General features: G+C 30.7%; 1 protein-coding gene across 1 annotated transcript in view; it reads left to right on the top strand.

Moving 5' to 3' along the window:
- The first annotated feature begins 229 nt into the window (after window positions 1-229).
- Window positions 230-10853, top strand: part of LOC129938361 (ankyrin repeat domain-containing protein 29) — a 32267-nt gene continuing 21643 nt past the window's right edge. The window contains exon 1 of the mRNA XM_056045861.1: window positions 230-626. The gene's annotated coding sequence lies outside the window, so the exon portion shown is untranslated. The remainder of the gene's footprint in view (window positions 627-10853) is intronic.

Raw genomic sequence — 10853 nt, 5'->3', positions numbered from 1 at the left:
AGAGCGCAGGCTTGTGTCTTTATGCTTTCCATTTTTATTAAATATTTTAACTTTTAGTGACAATCGAAAAATGTGTACTTATTTCATCTTTCAATCAATAAATCCTTGGTTCAAAAAAGAAGCATCACCCTGTGGAAAATATACCTCTACACATGAAGACTGCGCAGGACACGCAAATCCTTTTGAAAATTTGTTACAAAGAAGGAACAATAAGTGCCTACATTGCTTCATATTCATTCAATAAAAATTCAAGTGGACGTGGTTAAGAATCTTCTTGATATATAGAAACCAAGAAAGAAAGGAAAACGTCAACACAAAATCCATTCAAGTTGAAAATCTCAACATAACCACATTTTATTTAAGAAAAAAAAAAAAAACAAGAAAAAAGAAAAATAAATGCAAAGATATACCTACATTTCATTATAAGCCGTGTATACATACCTAGTGTATTATATTATTATTAAGAATATCCTTGTTTGCTAACGTATTTCTTTGCTTAGTTACTAATTTATTTTAATTCTAATGTGTGTGTTTTTAGTGCGAGTTTTCAAAACTTGTAGACAAAATTATACTATTTTCGGTCATTCATCATCATCATAACCGGATGTAGGAAATTTTTCCCAATGGTAAGATTTCCTTCAATATGAAAATTTAATATAACATCTTCATTAATTAATCTTATAGAAATTTAACAAAAATAAAAATAAAACCATTAATCATACATAAATAACAAACCAAATTTCGAAGGCTTAAAAGTGCAAGCGACTTTCCATTCCGCTCTATTTATAGCAACCACCGAATTATTGATTAAGCAGATTTTTTGTATTTTTTGTGTCCATTTAGACTTTTCTGAATCACACATGCTTCAAGTTTGTGCTTCTCCATTCTCATACAAGGGGCTGCATTTATATAGCATATCTTCGTCATCATCATGACTGAATTTCTTAAGTACTTATGTATGTGGTGCCTTGCAAATTACGACACCGCATAGTCGAATCGTCGTCGTGGTCTCTGTCGTAAGGCAAAATGCTGCTAAGGCCCCATTTAATTTTTGGTCAAAGAGTGGGTGTTTAAATCTCAAGTGCCAAAGGAGGAGTTTTAACAAGAAAAAAATTACAATTTTGTATCCAAAGGGAAAACGAACAGAAACCAAGGGAATCCTTCAATTTTCCACTTTCATGGGATTTAATTGCCACTCTTTGATTACATGTTGCTCATCAAAGATGCGATGATGGCTTTTAAGTGGATGTTATTAAAATGGACTTTTAATGGAACCCCTAATGCAATGAAACACTATACATAATGTACCTCTATCAACAAAATTATCTAAGATTTCTCAAAAGTACACACCCGACGAGTGCCGTCACCTGTTGGCTTCCTATTCTCTTGGAAAAAAGTTTACTTCTCGTCCAAAACAAAAACAATTTGGGAAAATAAAAACATCAATTTGATTAATTTCTCCCCGAAGACATACACATGACCTAGTTGGGAAGAGTTTTATTTTTTGGGATAATAGATAGAACGATATAGGAAAAGACAAGTTCTCCTCAAGAATTAATGGAATGGAAATCTTTGTGTACATTTGAATTCGAAGTGAAAGGCTTGTATTTTGATTTTGTAGGCATATAACGAATCGAAAAGGTATCATTGGACTGTTGCGGCTTATACATGTATACAGCGGTGAAGGTAGCGGTGGCGGTGGCCTTTAAGGAAAAGAAATTTGTTTATGGCTTAATAATGCAACGCAGACAAGCGCCAGAGGTTTTCTTTTTATTGTATTGTAGAGTGCATGTCAAGATATCATCAATAATATCTGTATTTTTCCTAACAAGGTAAAATATATATACAGAGCCATTCTTGCATTCCTACATAATTTTAGTACTTAGATCGATAGAAATGAAACTTACAATGGGCATTTCCTTCCCGAAAAAGAAAATTAAACTTAAATTATTAAAATTTCGTTTTTTCAATATTCTTAAGCATATTTACAAACATACTGCTTTTCTTTTATTTAAGTGGTAGGGGTTTATAATCAAGAATGATCAAAGTAGAATTAGCAAAAATATATGGGATCTGTCGCCTTTTTCACGAAACCCTTTTAACTTTGCAAAAAAAAACAATATCCTGGAGAATAAAAGTAAAATTGAAAAGACTTCACTTTTTAACTATGAGACTATTACCAATTTAAAATAAAACTTTACAAATTATTCGTATTTTTAAAAGTTGAAATCCCCATTGGGACATTTTCGAACAATTTTGTGCCCATCAAATGGTGTTAAGGAGAAATTCAAGCATATAATTGCTTTTCTTATTCTATGCATGTATGATCGACCGTGATATTGGGCTTCTGTTTCCAGCTCAATGTAGTGTACACAAACGTTTTTGAGAGGAACTTAAATACATATTCTATTGGCTATTGAATTGTAGTTTTGTTTCCAATTTTAGACAACAAAAATTAGATACTTTTTGTTAACCAAAAACATTTGTCGAAAGATCATTCACGTTTTCTTTGTTAATTCTTAGTTTAACTGTTATTTTCTCTTTCGTTTTCAAATTATTCTTTAAAAAGATTAATTTTTTTATAATTATTTTACAAAAGTGACGATGCCGATGAATTAAAAAATGTCTACAAATTTAGTAATTTTTGAAGTTCAGATGAGTCAATGCGTTAACCCGAAAATTCAAAAATCATGTTCTTTTGTAAATTCGGTAACATTACAAAAAAAAACAGCTTTTGTCTATTGTCTTTTTAACTATTTTCAAAATTGTAAATAAAAGTGTATTGTTTGGTGAAACAAAAAGAATAAATACGTACTTTAAAAAATAACAGCATTTTTCAGAAAAGACTGCACTTTCCAAATTTGAAAAAACCTATTTTGGAAAGAGGAAAACAATTTCAATTCAATGATATTAACTTTGCATATTTGCGTTTGGTGAAACGTGATTTGCAAAGTGAAAAGTGTTTGGTGAAATAGGGCTGCTGGTCTACTGCCCAATGGACCCTTATATGTAGAAATTGCATTTATGTCATACCGATTTTAAATATGCTTGCCTGTTTTCCTGCCTTCCTCAAGAGTAAGTAATACCCTCAAATAAAATTAACATAAGAGATATCATTTGCAGTTAACTTCATTCTTTGAACGTACATTTTGACCAAGGCAAAACACTCCTCAGGCAAGTTGCAAGTCCTTCAAATGACAAGGAACCTTTTTACATAAATAAATCATAGAGTAATAAAGTTCAGCTTTCAGTTTAATAAAAAAAAACGATCAATTGTCATTTTGACTAATTTTCCATAAAAGTTGCCTTAGTTGAAAGGTCATTTTTTGATAGCAAGTTGCTTACATATGTCGTTTAAACCTGCTGTTTAACAGTTTCATAACACATTTTATTTTTATTAAACTGAATAAAGTTAATGTTCTCAATAAGCATTTCAGTTTAACATCAATTTTTTATTTCAAGACCTTATTATCGAAACAGTACACATAATCTCCAAAAATAAGGAGAAAAACAATGAATGCTTATAAGGACGAAATTTATTATATTCTTTAATTTTATATGTTTCAGCAAGTAATTGTTGTACATATTGTCACATGAGCGAGTTTTGATGTCGGACCAACAAAGTTAACACATTGCTTATTTATTGTCGCTGAAAAAATTTACAAAGTATTATTTTGGAAATGGTCTTTGAAAAAAAGTTAATTATTATAGAGTTCATGATCTTCGGTAATTTGTTTTTTTATTTTTTAAAACTAAAATTAAATAACTAGTACCTAGTGACTTACAACTTTCAACAATTCCTGTGTGCGAGTAACGTTGTCAGAAATGGACAAAACTGAGTACTTACAGTTTTAAGCCGAAGCTGAAAGGCTTATTTGAGAAAGGCACGAAACTAACCATCGCCAAGTACTACATTTTTTAAAATACGGAGCTAAAAAACTTACAAAATAAATTTCACTTAATTGAATAAATAAAGTGATCGTTTATGCTTTTAATAAAAAGAATCTATTTTGTAATAACATGAGTGCATTAATGTCCAAAAAAAAAGAGACCTAAATTCCTGCATCCCTAGAATATCGAAATTCGATTGTGGTGTTTACAGCTTTTCGGAGGACTTTGTGTATTATCATTCTTAAACTCAATTGTTAACAATTCTGTCTCCATAATGCTCTTGAGCTAAGTTTATTTATTTATGTATTCCCAATTATTTAATTAAATAAATTAAAATTTACCACTATTGCTTTAATTTCTTATTTGCTATTTGTAACCATATACATGCATACTTCCTAATAAACACCATCATCGTTTTAAACTTAAAATATGAGAATATTATGTCAGTAAAAACTAATTGCTTTTGTTGTTCCCCAACAAAATCGATGAGTTTGTTTTCATAAGAAATTCTCCATCATGCACCAGGAGATCAGAATCTCAAGCAGGTTAGGGTTTTTTTAGTTTAAAATGTGCTCCAACTGTGTGTATGTGTGTATCTTCGACCTCTTTCCTAATATGTTTTTCACAATTTATCCCATGTAGAATTCTCTTTGAAGCACCAGGCAATCATGCAGGCAAGTAGTTACCCTTGCTTCTATGCATTGTTGTAGTTTCGTTTTGGGTCTATATTTACAAAAAAGTTATCACTTCACACTTACAAAAATAAATTAACTGTACAAAAAGGCGGAGTTAATTTGGAAGTAGCCTAATCTGCCAATTAAACAGTGTGCGAAATACAATGACAAACATTTGTCAATCCTCTCTCTTCTATCTCTTACCTATAGTCTTTTATTTTTTCATATGTAAGTTCGTAAATTTTGGTTTGGTATTTGAGAATTGGCAAAAAATGAGTTCGTGTTGGGGACTCAATTCGCATAAAAGGTGTGCAGCCGTTAAACTCTTTATTTAGCCAACGATTATGATCAAGATCAATAGATTAGTTTGTCTTATCTATAAACACATTCGCAACAAATCCAAATCATATCGGATTTGCATGTGTCCATATATGTATGTATATATGTATGTAGATTTAAAATATTTGTGTGCATGTATTTTAAATAGGAATGTGTGATCCTTTGTCACTCAAATACAATGAAAAAATGTATTTTGTTTAAAAACCAATCACAGAAGATATGGAACTAGAAGAAGAAGTAATCAAAAATACTTTAACAAATGAGGAGTAGAGGGAAGCGTCGGAAGGCAATCGAAAGAAAACAAAAAATTGCGAATTGCCTACCTACTTGCTATTCTGATCTCCTGGTGCATGAGAGAACATTTTGTTTAATAAAATTACGATCGTTTGTGAAGGAATGGTAGGAGGGGGATTATTTGAAGCACATTTTAAATAAATTACATTATGTAGTTGAAGTATCGAGCACTGCACATATTTTAGATGGTAAGCTAACCTTTTACTATTTAGTTCGATTTTTAATTGTAGTTAATTTTTGACCCATTATTCTCGACTTACCTTACTTTATATATACTTTATCTTCAAAAAAAAAACAGCTAAGTTCGTTATTTGTTTAATATGCTTTATTATTCTTTTTTTAATAAAACAAAATTTAATACAAATAATTTAAGTATTTAATTGACAAAAGTTTTGAACATTTTTCATTAATTATTATTATTTGTTAAATTTGTTTATTTTTATATTTTCATAATTTCTATCTTTAACATTTTATTTTAAATTCTTACCGCTTAATAATTTTTATGATACTTTTCTTTTTTTCGAATGTTCGAGTATAATATTATTTCTTCCGGTTAAATTTCAGAGAGTTAATCTATACCTTTGGTATTTGTCTTTCAAAAAACTTTATTGATTCTTATATAGAATATTGATTCATAATTTATCTAATATAAAAGCTTTTTTACATTCATTTGTTTGGCTCCAAGTTCTTTTTTTGTCTTTCTTGAGTGCATTTTCTTCCGGGGATTGTATTTCAGTAAAACTTTTCGCATAGTTTTCATAGTTTTTATATATGTATTTGATTTCCTGTAAATTACACTAGATTTATTAATCAATATAATTATGTGAATAGTATTATTTAATATGAATAGGAAATGGATATGGGAGGAAGCAGGTCTAGTAGATTCAGAGCAGACAACTTTTCATCGAGAAGACTGAATTTTCTAAATTGATATGAAAAATAATTTTAGTATTATACCATACAGTTGGTGTTTTAATTGAAGAATTAAATTTAAATTATTTTTGTTTTGCAAAGCAGATAAAAATTCATCAAAACAACGAGCAATAAAAGTAGGAAAGTTATCCCAAGATAACCCATTTGGTATTTTTATCTAGATATTTTATATGAACCACTTTGAAATTTCACCATGGCAACAATGAATTTTGACAATTCTAATTGGAAATTATTTAATCAAATAGAGTTGATTTGAATAATATTATACAGGGGTTTCCGTTTTGTTGTTTCAAAGTAAACGTAAATAAAACACTTATAAATAATTTTTTTTTCAAGATATATCTTTTTTATTATAAAGTTTGAATGTTGATATTATGTCATTTAAATGACCGTCAAGCACATTGTTACAAGCATTGACTATTTTGAGGTAAGTGCTCAAAAGTTTAAAATTTACCTGCATAAACACGGTCTTTTGCATAGCCCCACAAAAATAAGTCCAGCGGTATCAAATTGCATGATCTTGGTGGCCAGTTTATATCGCCATGACACGACGGGAAATAACGCTGCCTGGAAATGTCTCTTGCAATAACAAGGGCGGATCCAGATTTTTAACCAGGGGGGGGGGGGGGTTCACGCATTTAACATAATGACAAGTTTTTACATACCGCTTAAAATGTTCTTTAAAGAAGGCTAACAAAATTTAAACATAATGTGCATCTTAACCTTAAATGTACACATTTCAAGTCTAACTATTTAATTTAGTAGACTCTCTTCAATGAAAGCATTCCAAGATTTTAACAGTTTTCTAAATATGCCACATTTAAGAGGAAAAAATAATAGTTTTTGCTTTCTTAAAAAAACTATATTCTTTTTTGTTGCCATTTATATTAATGTGAAAAACGCTACAAAAAATTCAAAAACCCACAAAATGAGAAAGAATCTGATATCAGGAATTTTCTGTTTATTTTTTGAGAAGTAGTCTTTTCGGACTCAATTTTCGGGAGACTATTATAAGTATCGCTAACAGTCTGCTTACTCGTAGATTGGAGCTGATGCTTTATATCAAAAAATGTTTGGTTCTTGAATTTAAGGAAATAAGTGCATTTAAGTACATAATTTCTCTGAATATAAAATAAAAACAAACTAGGCAAACGGAAATTACACGTTTCAGAATCTCTTTTCACTTCAATTCTTAAGAGATTCAAAGCTTTTATATTAATATACATGAAACGTGCATTGTGTTTTTCAATTAGACATTAGTTTAACAAAAGTGGCACTTTTGATGTTTTTGGGACATTTATTTTCTTCAAATTCGTGTTTAAATCTCACTTCTAGAACATCCAAAGCAAATTCCCTTCAAAATGTAGATTTTTTAATTTGTTACGACCTTAGAAGTTTTATTCAACAGAAGAAATATACTGCCCGGCTGCAATACCTGCAAAAATAATGTTCTCAAAAATTTTAATGCCATTAAAAAAAATAATGAAAATTTGACCATCGACAAGAGCTTGCATTGAAATCAGAATAAGTTCTTGAGACGATTTGAAAACAAAGTAACGGCTTTATGATGGGTACCCTTCTGTAGCAATACCAAAATATGTTTTTCTTGTAAAAACAAGCGGAATTAAGAAAAAATTAGTTAAAGTTCTAAAAAAAAATCTATCGGTTCGTTTCTGAATAAATTCGAAATTTCGAATTTACACCAAACAATTTGTATGGGGACTGCTGTTATTTTAGTATTAAAACATGAAAAAAAAACGCCTTAAGCTAATCGGCTTAGTTTCAATCAACACAGGTGGTTTAGGCTTTAGGGCCCAGGACACACAGACAGACGGATGAAATGCGAGACTCACTTTTTTATACTTTTCTAACTTCCATGTATGATTCGAAATTTTTTACGAATGCAATAGTTGCCATATATGTACGTACATAGTTCCTATGTGTCGCAAGTAAAAATCACTTCAATGTTCATTATGTATGCCCATACAAAAAATAAGATGGGATTGAAGGCTAGTTTCCGGAATTTAAAGGGAACGTAATATAAAATTGAAGATCTCTTATTCAAGGTTTCTTCTTAAAAACCTGGATCTTTGCTCTTTTTCTTGGAAACAAATTTTATGAAAATAATTTAAAGCATTACTCAAGTTACAAATTTTTTTAAAATGTTTTTGACAACAAACCACTTTTTGGTGAATGTGGTTAAATTACTAACTAATCTTTACTTACACAACTTAACTGCATAATCTTTATGGCTCAAATGACCCCCCCCCCCCCCTGGATCGTCAATTGGTCAAAATTTGATGAATTTGTGCTTAATTTTTGGAATAGGGCTGAATGTCAGATTCATGTTGTTATTGGATGAGCCCTCAGTTAAAAGTGGTACTTTTTGCAACATAGTTTAGAAAGTAAAATACAAATTTTGTTTTCATATACAAAAAAATAAATAATTCAAAATATAAAAGGGGGTGACTCAATACGATTAGTTTAAAATTGAAGGGAAATTCCTTCAAAAATACAAACAAATTGTTTCCCAGGGGGTCATCACCCCTATTACCCCCCTCTGTATTCGCCATTGTGCATATTCGCTCTAGCAGGCAAAAAAAGTCGGTAATCACATGACCGTAACGTTTCGAATTGACAGGGACAGTTGTTCCACCGTCGTCGTTTTAAAGAAGTAAAAGGCCTTGCACATGAGAGCGAGCTACGAATGAACGAATAAACGCCGAACGTAATTTTACACATTTCAAAAAGTCAATTTCAAACAAAAAGACATTTAAATTATAAGAAACATATTCATAATATGTTTCACCAAAAAATGACTTTTTGTTGATGTAATGGACTCTCTTCAATTACTTAAGGATTTGCAGAATACTACAATTTTGTTTATTAACATATACCCAGTGAATCAGAAATCTGCTTCGTCGCTGAAAAAATAATTTGTTCAAAAAATCGCCGTCCAACGTACATATGTTGTTCAAGCAGCTACGACGTTGTAAATGGTCAGCTGGCTTCAGTTATTGTGTAAGCTGGATTTTTATATGGGTTTAGGAGTAGATCCAACTGCCAAATACTCCATAAAGTGCTGCAAGACAGTCTTAATTCCTAAGAACGGCAAGGAATCAAGAAATTAGAGTCTTCGGCAACACTTTCACTTATTTCAGCGATATTTTCAGTTGCACGAGCGAAACGATGGTGCACAGACCATACAATATCTGTTACCAATCGAGTCTCTTCAAATTTCTTCACAATTTTGCCAATTGCTTGTTTTGTTAGACATAATCTCCTCTTAAAGCACGATATGTGATTTTGGCAGAAGAACGCTCTTTATGTGTTGTGCTTTAGTTAAGCGATCCATTTTCGTAAGTGTCAGGCTTTCAACTGACAAAAAAACATTGGTTTAACAACTTAGTTTGACTGTCGGCGAATTCCACTCCAATACTTTTGAAACCACAAAATGGATAACCCGTTACATACGGAGAGCACGGTGATACTCAATTTGACTATCAAATATGTGATAGTCAATATTTATTTCAGCCGAGAAATATATTAAAATCAGATCAAACATTTTCCCATTTCTTACGAACTACAATAAAAGACATTTGTAAAAATGTTGCATTTAATTTAAAATATTTTAAAAATATACTATGTAGTTTAAACACGGAAACAGATTTAAATGAATTCCATCAAGTGAAAACGAATTTGATTTTAACAATGTTATGTATTTCTATCGACCTGATAAAAACTCTACAAAATGGAAAGAATCTATATTTATTTTTTTTTCATTTGTCAAAAAAGGGGAACATTTTGTTACATATCCTTTAAAATCAAAATTTACCAATTGAAATCAGTGTTTTTTCGGTAAAAATATTTTAAGTAGGAATTTTGGATGTCATGAATTGGGGAACAAACAATACCACATCATTTAAATGGTCGAAAATATTTGCAGTAAAAACGAATGTTACCCACTTTTTCCTAAATTTCGTGTATCTCGGCCATAACTTGAGTAATTCGGGGATTTTTCGCGTAAGTGTGGGTCTCTTACATTGATATAAATCTAAGGGGCTGGTTATAGCTATCAGTAAAATCTATCACTAACATTTGAAACAGGAGGAATCTGAAATGTTTTACTGATGAGCGTTATTGTGATGTTTACGATCGTTCCTTTACTGCGAACGCCTGGAATTGGGAGTATTAGTAACACTTGAACTTGCAGCAGCATTATTTTTGACTGAACTCGTATTATGACGTTACACATGAGGGCATATACTTACATACGTCATCAGTAAAGCTTCCACTCTTTATAAATTTCTTCCTGATTGCTTGCGAAGTCGGTCAATTATGACGACCATAATCATGGCGTAATGTGCGACTACGTAGGTACATACGCTTAAAACATCCCTCTTGTACTCGTAGTTAGTTGTTATTAATTTTAACGAATTTTAAGGTGGTGTTCGATAATTAAGCGCTTCATTATATTATATGGCAAACGTTTAAGTTATGGCACTTCAAATGACAGTTGAATTTGACATGTGTCAAATGTAAGCTTTCTCATGATGGCATCTGCTTTCTACTTAATAGCTGAAAAGAGAAAGGAAAAAGAGGCTGATATTTTTAATATTTCTATCGAGCTAAAATTTCAAAAATACCGTGTTGTGTTGAGTTAATAAATGCTTGTAATAAAGATTTGATAGTTCGTTAAGACATTTTAAAACTTTAAAGATC

The sequence above is a fragment of the Eupeodes corollae genome, chromosome 1, assembly GCF_945859685.1.
Source record: "Eupeodes corollae chromosome 1, idEupCoro1.1, whole genome shotgun sequence".
NCBI classification, from domain to species: Eukaryota; Metazoa; Arthropoda; class Insecta; order Diptera; family Syrphidae; genus Eupeodes; species Eupeodes corollae.
This window is presented reverse-complemented; position numbering and strand designations above follow the sequence as displayed.